Here is a 10,028-nt window from a genome sequence, read left to right as displayed (position 1 = left end):
CAGATCATCAACAGGAACTTTAGTGAATAAAGAGGTCACATCGAAACTTATAAGTTTAAAATCAAAATTTAAATTCAGTGTGGATAGCTTATTAACTAAGTCCACATTGTTTGTCAAGTGTGAGTTGGAAATAGTACCAACTATAGGGGACAAAACTTTGACTAACAGCCTTTGGTGTTGACAAAGGCTTTAACAAAGCCGAAACGTTCACCTCTATATATATATCTATATTCTATATATCTATATTCACCTCTATATATATATATATATATATATATATATATATATATATATATATATATATATATATATATATATATATATATATATATATATATATATATATATATATATATATATATATATATACATATATATATATATATATATATATATATATATATATATATATATATATATATATATATTCATATATATATATATATATATATATATATATATATATATATATATATATATATATATATATATAGATATACACATATATATGTGTATATATATATGTCGTACCTAATAGCCAGAACGCACTTCTCAGCCTACTATTCAAGGCCCGATTTGCCTAATAAGCCAAGTTTTCATGAATTAATCTTTTTTCGTCTACCTAACCTACCTAACCTAACCTAACCTAGCTTTTTTTGGCTACCTAACCTAACCTTACCTATAAATATAGGTTAGGTTAGGTTAGGTAGGGTTGGTTAGGTTCGGTCATATATCTACGTTAATTTTAACTCCAATAAAAAAAAATTGACCTCATACATAGAGAAAAGGGTTGCTTTATCATTTCATAAGAAAAAAATTATAGTAAATATATTAATTCAGGAAAACTTGGCTTATTAGGCAAATCGGGCCTTGAATAGTAGGCTGAGAAGTGAGTTCTGGCTACTAGGTACGACATATATATATACATGGGCCGTCTGCGTTGTCCGAGTATTGTACCTCACCTCACTTCACCACTCTCTCCTGTCTATTTATACCCATCACTCGATCTGTAAAATCACTCCTTCTGAAGATGTATTAATATACGAAAGTACTTAAGGAAATTCCTGTTTCATTTTTCCTCCGTGGTCTGACATTGTCATATATATATATATATATATATATATATATATATATATATATATATATATATATATATATATATATATATATATATATATATATATATATATATATATGTACATATATATATATATATATATATATATATATATATATATATATATATATATATATATATATTCGTTTGCCTTGTTTGGGTTGAATGTAGACACAGTAGTCGCTTCTGTATATTTTGTATATTTATATATATATATATAAATATATTTATATATATATTTTATATTTATATATATATTTATATATTTATATATATATATATATATATATATATATATATATATATATATATATATATATATATATATATATATATATATATATATTCGTTTGCCTTGTTTGGGTTGAATGTAGACACAGTAGTCGCTTCTGTATATTTTGTATATTTATTGACCGAGACAACAAGGTATATATCTGGCTAGCCGAGGTCCACCTACTCTGGGTCTGTCTAGAGAACTGAGGCTGCTGGGAGCATGGCTGATGCTCCTCTGTCTGGCATGACGTCAGAGGCCTACTTGCCTGTGATTGGTTATATTCCAACTGACATAGAATTTGAGTATAACACCGCTCGGACACGCTACCAAGTCGACGTCCCTTGTCGATAAGCTCTGGCTAGCTATATAGTTACAATGATACTGAAAGGACCTCGGTGGCATTCAATAATGGCTTACATGTGAAATTTGCATAATAAAACATTGAAAGAAGATCAGGTGTGCGTAATACTAACAACTCAGCATATGCACCAAAAAAAAAAAAAAAAATTCATCATAATAGGTGAAAATCATGGTAACAATGCTTTGATTAAACCAGAGTATTAAGAACATGTGGATGTCTACTGATCAGATATGAACAATACAACTCAAGGTATTGCCTAAACAAAACTATTAACATGTGTCAATGGCATGTGACATTGTGTCAATGGCATTGTGGCAATGGCATTGTGTCAATGGCATTGTGTCAATGTGGCAATGTGTCAATGGCATTAACCCATTAACATGGGTCAATGGCTTTTACATCTCTCAAAATCAATACTAAAAAGTACCTAATTTCATCTTCATTGTTTTTCCCTTTTTGCCTTAAAATTGCACTGTATCAATTGCTACCCAATCTCCCAACCTTTATGTTCCCAATTTGAACATCTTTACCATTGTGATCATTGCTGTTTTCTTTTATGTGCTGCCAATCTGTTGTATGGTGTTTATAAATCTTGTTTATCTGTATCTTTTGCTACCCAGTCTCCCAATCTTTATGTACCCAATCTGAACATCTTTACTATTGTGATCATTGCTGTCTTATATGTGCTGTCAATCTGCTATATGGTGTCTATTAACCTTGTTTAAATTATTAATCAAGCTGTCAATGTAATCAATCAGAGCTTTAATTTAACAATATGCTTTAATATACCTACTTATCTCTCTCATCTCATTTTTCTCTTGTAATGTATCTTTATCATTTATCAATTCTGATTGAAATTACCTACTTAAAATTATCTGCTAGATTAAGGACCTGCCCGAAACGCTGTGCGTAGTAGTGGCTTTACAAGAATGTAAATACTGTACTATCCAATGTATTCTCACAAACCCAATGTACCTTCTTGTATATATATAAATAAATAAATAAATAAATGTGCTTGAAAACCATACAAAATTAAAAAATTATTACATTAATGGAACAAAGTTCTGACCTAACAACCACAAATGAATTTTAAGATTAGATAATGTGGATTTTTTTCTTTTTTTTTCTGAAATATACAATATATTTACAAGACCAATGTACAATATATTTAATGTTCAATATATTTACAAGCTATATACAAGACCTGGATCAAGAAGACTAACATCTGCGTGAAAGCAGTCAGGATTCACTGGCCTCAATGTGATTGCTAGAACATTAATGAACTCTTATGACAAGCACTGTAAAAATACAAATGGTAGTAGACTTAACAATGGCATCTAATTTATAACAAAATAAAGTTGAGAAAACATCATACTATATATATATATATATATATATATATATATATATATATATATATATATATATATATATATATATATATATATATATATGTATATATGCGAACAAGCCTGAATGGTCCCCAGGACTATATGCGAATGAAAACTCACACCCCAGAAGTGACTCGAACCCATACTCCCAGAAGCAACGCAACTGGTAACTACAGGGCGCCTTAATCCGCTTGACCATCACGGCCGTCAAAAGGAAGTGATAGCCGAGGCTATTTGAGCCACTTCCCCGACGGCAACTCGGATGGTAATCTTGGGCATAGCATTTCACCAAATCACCTCATTCTTTGGGGCACACGTGAGGAACACAAATGCGAACAAGCCTGAATGGTCCCCAGGACTATATGCGAATGAAAACTCACACCCCAGAAGTGACTCGAACCCATACTCCCAGAAGCAACGCAACTGGTAACTACAGGGCGCCTTAATCCGCTTGACCATCACGGCCGTCAAAAGGAAGTGATAGCCGAGGCTATTTGAGCCACTTCCCCGACGGCAACTCGGATGGTAATCTTGGGCATAGCATTTCACCAAATCACCTCATTCTTTGGGGCACACGTGAGGAACACAAATGCGAACAAGCCTGAATGGTCCCCAGGACTATATGCGAATGAAAACTCACACCCCAGAAGTGACTCGAACCCATACTCCCAGAAGCAACGCAACTGGTAACTACAGGGCGCCTTAATCCGCTTGACCATCACGGCCGTCAAAAGGAAGTGATAGCCGAGGCTATTTGAGCCACTTCCCCGACGGCAACTCGGATGGTAATCTTGGGCATAGCATTTCACCAAATCACCTCATTCTTTGGGGCACACGTGAGGAACACAAATGCGAACAAGCCTGAATGGTCCCCAGGACTATATGCGAATGAAAACTCACACCCCAGAAGTGACTCGAACCCATACTCCCAGAAGCAACGCAACTGGTAACTACAGGGCGCCTTAATCCGCTTGACCATCACGGCCGTCAAAAGGAAGTGATAGCCGAGGCTATTTGAGCCACTTCCCCGACGGCAACTCGGATGGTAATCTTGGGCATAGCATTTCATTCAGGCTTGTTCGCATTTGTGTTCCTCACGTGTGCCCCAAAGAATGAGGTGATTTGGTGAAATGCTATGCCCAAGATTACCATCCGAGTTGCCGTCGGGGAAGTGGCTCAAATAGCCTCGGCTATCACTTCCTTTTGACGGCCGTGATGGTCAAGCGGATTAAGGCGCCCTGTAGTTACCAGTTGCGTTGCTTCTGGGAGTATGGGTTCGAGTCACTTCTGGGGTGTGAGTTTTCATTCGCATATAGTCCTGGGGACCATTCAGGCTTGTTCGCATTTGTGTTCCTCACGTGTGCCCCAAAGAATGAGGTGATTTGGTGAAATGCTATGCCCAAGATTACCATCCGAGTTGCCGTCGGGGAAGTGGCTCAAATAGCCTCGGCTATCACTTCCTTTTGACGGCCGTGATGGTCAAGCGGATTAAGGCGCCCTGTAGTTACCAGTTGCGTTGCTTCTGGGAGTATGGGTTCGAGTCACTTCTGGGGTGTGAGTTTTCATTCGCATATAGTCCTGGGGACCATTCAGGCTTGTTCGCATTTGTGTTCCTCACGTGTGCCCCAAAGAATGAGGTGATTTGGTGAAATGCTATGCCCAAGATTACCATCCGAGTTGCCGTCGGGGAAGTGGCTCAAATAGCCTCGGCTATCACTTCCTTTTGACGGCCGTGATGGTCAAGCGGATTAAGGCGCCCTGTAGTTACCAGTTGCGTTGCTTCTGGGAGTATGGGTTCGAGTCACTTCTGGGGTGTGAGTTTTCATTCGCATATAGTCCTGGGGACCATTCAGGCTTGTTCGCATTTGTGTTCCTCACGTGTGCCCCAAAGAATGAGGTGATTTGGTGAAATGCTATGCCCAAGATTACCATCCGAGTTGCCGTCGGGGAAGTGGCTCAAATAGCCTCGGCTATCACTTCCTTTTGACGGCCGTGATGGTCAAGCGGATTAAGGCGCCCTGTAGTTACCAGTTGCGTTGCTTCTGGGAGTATGGGTTCGAGTCACTTCTGGGGTGTGAGTTTTCATTCGCATATAGTCCTGGGGACCATTCAGGCTTGTTCGCATTTGTGTTCCTCACGTGTGCCCCAAAGAATGAGGTGATTTGGTGAAATGCTATGCCCAAGATTACCATCCGAGTTGCCGTCGGGGAAGTGGCTCAAATAGCCTCGGCTATCACTTCCTTTTGACGGCCGTGATGGTCAAGCGGATTAAGGCGCCCTGTAGTTACCAGTTGCGTTGCTTCTGGGAGTATGGGTTCGAGTCACTTCTGGGGTGTGAGTTTTCATTCGCATATAGTCCTGGGGACCATTCAGGCTTGTTCGCATTTGTGTTCCTCACGTGTGCCCCAAAGAATGAGGTGATTTGGTGAAATGCTATGCCCAAGATTACCATCCGAGTTGCCGTCGGGGAAGTGGCTCAAATAGCCTCGGCTATCACTTCCTTTTGACGGCCGTGATGGTCAAGCGGATTAAGGCGCCCTGTAGTTACCAGTTGCGTTGCTTCTGGGAGTATGGGTTCGAGTCACTTCTGGGGTGTGAGTTTTCATTCGCATATAGTCCTGGGGACCATTCAGGCTTGTTCGCATTTGTGTTCCTCACGTGTGCCCCAAAGAATGAGGTGATTTGGTGAAATGCTATGCCCAAGATTACCATCCGAGTTGCCGTCGGGGAAGTGGCTCAAATAGCCTCGGCTATCACTTCCTTTTGACGGCCGTGATGGTCAAGCGGATTAAGGCGCCCTGTAGTTACCAGTTGCGTTGCTTCTGGGAGTATGGGTTCGAGTCACTTCTGGGGTGTGAGTTTTCATTCGCATATAGTCCTGGGGACCATTCAGGCTTGTTCGCATTTGTGTTCCTCACGTGTGCCCCAAAGAATGAGGTGATTTGGTGAAATGCTATGCCCAAGATTACCATCCGAGTTGCCGTCGGGGAAGTGGCTCAAATAGCCTCGGCTATCACTTCCTTTTGACGGCCGTGATGGTCAAGCGGATTAAGGCGCCCTGTAGTTACCAGTTGCGTTGCTTCTGGGAGTATGGGTTCGAGTCACTTCTGGGGTGTGAGTTTTCATTCGCATATAGTCCTGGGGACCATTCAGGCTTGTTCGCATTTGTGTTCCTCACGTGTGCCCCAAAGAATGAGGTGATTTGGTGAAATGCTATGCCCAAGATTACCATCCGAGTTGCCGTCGGGGAAGTGGCTCAAATAGCCTCGGCTATCACTTCCTTTTGACGGCCGTGATGGTCAAGCGGATTAAGGCGCCCTGTAGTTACCAGTTGCGTTGCTTCTGGGAGTATGGGTTCGAGTCACTTCTGGGGTGTGAGTTTTCATTCATATATGTATATATATATATATATATATATAACTGAAAACTCACACCCCAGAAGTGACTCGAACCCATACTCCCACAACTGGTATGTACAGGGACGCCTTAATCCGCTTGACCATCACGACCGGACATAAGGAAGTGATAGCCGAGGCTATATGAACCACTTCCCCGCCGGCACTCGGATGGTAATCTTGGGCATAGCATTTTATATGATAATGCTGTACTATAATGCTGGTCGTGATGGTCAAGCGGATTAAGGCGTCCCTGTACATACCAGTTGTGGGAGTATGGGTTCGAGTCACTTCTGGGGTGTGAGTTTTCAGTTGTATATAGTCCTGGGGACCATTCAGGCTTGTTTGCATTTGTGTTCCTCACGTGTGCCCCAAAGAATGAGGTGATTTGATAAAATGCTATGCCCAAGATTACCATCCGAGTGCCGGCGGGGAAGTGGTTCATATAGCCTCGGCTATCACTTCCTTATGTCCGGTCGTGATGGTCAAGCGGATTAAGGCGTCCCTGTACATACCAGTTGTGGGAGTATGGGTTCGAGTCACTTCTGGGGTGTGAGTTTTCAGTTGTATATAGTCCTGGGGACCATTCAGGCTTGTTTGCATATATATATATATATATATATATATATATATATATATATATATATATGTTTCATTGAATATGACCGCATATTCTGTATTTATTATTTTCTGGTTTAGGGCTTCTATCCCTCTAACTATTTTCTTAGCATCAGGGCTTAATTGAAATAGGAGTTCTCCAAAACTCATTTTCGTACTTTTAAGGTGAAGAAAAGAAGTGATTTACTATAGAGTGTATTACACTTATTTGTATAATTTGCACGACGTTTCGAACCTCCATGGTTCATTCTCAAGTGAACAGATCTTACAATACTAGTTGATTTTATACCCGCATTAGGTCAGGTGATAATACAATGAAGGTGAAAACATGGGGGGATACATAAGGGATAAACATAGGGGCTGCAGAAGGCTTATTGGCCCATACGAGGCATCTCCTATCTAAACACAAAGATTAATCCAGTGTAATTGGCCTGTTATGTTGGACATTGTCTTCTGTGTTGGCATCGATATGTTCTTGTCTTGTCCTTACTAGTAAGGACTAGTACGTATTAGTAAGGACAAGACAAGAACATATCGATGCCAACACAGAAGACAATGTCCAACATAACAGGCCAATTACACTGGATTAATCTTTGTGTTTAGATAGGAGATGCCTCGTATGGGCCAATAAGCCTTCTGCAGCCCCTATGTTTATCCTTTATGTATCCCCCCATGTTTTCACCTTCATTGTATTATCACCTGACCTAATGCGGGTATAAAATCAACTAGTATTGTAAGATCTGTTCACTTGAGAATGAACCATGGAGGTTCGAAACGTCGTGCAAATTATACAAATAAGTGTAATACACTCTATAGTAAATCACTTCTTTTCTTCACCTTAAAAGTACGAAAATGAGTTTTGGAGAACTCCTATTTCAATTAAGCCCTGATGCTAAGAAAATAGTTAGAGGGATAGAAGCCCTAAACCAGAAAATAATAAATACAGAATATGCGGTCATATTCAATGAAACATGTTTGAAAGAAAACCTGCTGCCAGTATACACCAAAATATATATATATATATATATATATATATATATATATATATATATATATATATATATATATATATATATATATATATATATATATATATATATATATATATATATATATATATATATACATATACATATACATATACATATACATATACATATATATATATATATATATATATATATATATATATATATATATATATATATATATATACATATATATATATATATATATATATATATATATATATATATATATATATATATATATATATATATATATATATATACAGATCTTACAATACTAGTTGATATATAATGGTAATGCAAATGAGTTTTTTTTTTTTCAAAACCAAAACAGAGTAACTGCAGAGTGCACTCAATTATAAATTCTGCGGATATCTACACCTAGCTCATCCAGAGCACTATACAACTCTGGCTCTGACTGAAGGTCCGGAACAGATGAAACTTCATGTGACAAACTATCATCTTGAGAGATATCCTCGTTAACATCTAGCCAATGGACATGTGGTGAGTGCACAGTTGAAACGAGAGGTCTAGATCTAAGATTATAGTTGCTAGTATGGGGTTGCTGAACATCCAGTGGTCTGTCAATCACAGAAGGTAGTGTCCCAATAGGAGGATCTGTCTGGGTAAGTTCATTGTCATCTTCCACATCAGTCTCGTCAACAGTCATTTTAGCTAACTTCATATGTGGTCTAAATGTTCATTTATATACTCTCCTGTTACTAGTTCTTTAGTCTGTACTTATTACCTTTGATAAGCTCGGTTACCTTATATGGACCCAAAAATTTCTTAGTTAACTTATACATAGGACCAGACCTGTGTTGGTTAAGTATCATTACTACAGATCCAATAGTTATTTTACTGGGTTTAGCTCGTGCATTCCTTGCTAGAGTGAACTCGGCTGGAGCTTTAGACAGTTCTCATATTTTCTTGAATACTAATTGCATCTGTCTACGCTTCACTTAAACAAAATTATCTACGTTATATAAGGGAGTAGGAGGTACGTTAATCAATTCATTAGGGAGGATCTTATCTGTACCATAAAGAATAGCATGAGGTGTGTCACCTGTAGAAACATTAATTGAAGAATTTATAGCACACTGAATTAAGGGTATAAAATCATCCCAATTGTTGTTATCAAAATTCAACGTGACTCTCAAGGCATCTAACACTTTCCTGTTAGTACGTTCGGCTAGTCCATTACTTGCTGGATGATAAGGCATGATGCTACATTTTTTGATGTTATATAAATCACACAAGCTAGTTAAAATACTATTACTGAATTCTGGACCATTATCTGAAAGGATTACTTTAGGCATATTATATCTACAAATTATTTGGTCATGGAATGCACTGGCTATAGTTTCTGCTGTTTTGTTCGAGATAGGAACTAGTTCGCAAAACCGTGAAAAATTATCGACCATTACAAGCAAATGTTTGTTCCCTTTCTCTGTTTCCGCAAAATTTGTCAATAAATCCATCGATATTCGTTCCCAAGGAGCTTTAGTTGCTGCGTACACCTGAATTGGATTAGGTCCTGAAACATGTCCCTTGTGCTGTAAACAAGTTAAACATCTGTCAACATAATGAGCAATCTCCTTAGCCATTTTTGGCCAAAAATACTTCAATCGACCTTGTTGGAGTGTACGATCCTTTCCTGGATGTGCACTTGCAGGAGCATCATGGATAATTTTTAACACAGTTGGTACCAAGACAGCTGGAACAACTAACTGACAACATTTCCTCGGGGCTGTCCCTAGCTTTACTACTCTACACAGTAAATTGTCCAACATAACTAGTTCTTTCAATGGTACTGCCGGTTTATGAAACGGGCGAGTGTCTTG

The sequence above is a fragment of the Procambarus clarkii genome, chromosome 6, assembly GCF_040958095.1.
Source record: "Procambarus clarkii isolate CNS0578487 chromosome 6, FALCON_Pclarkii_2.0, whole genome shotgun sequence".
Classification (NCBI taxonomy): domain Eukaryota; kingdom Metazoa; phylum Arthropoda; class Malacostraca; order Decapoda; family Cambaridae; genus Procambarus; species Procambarus clarkii.
Note: the sequence above shows the minus strand (reverse complement) of the source record.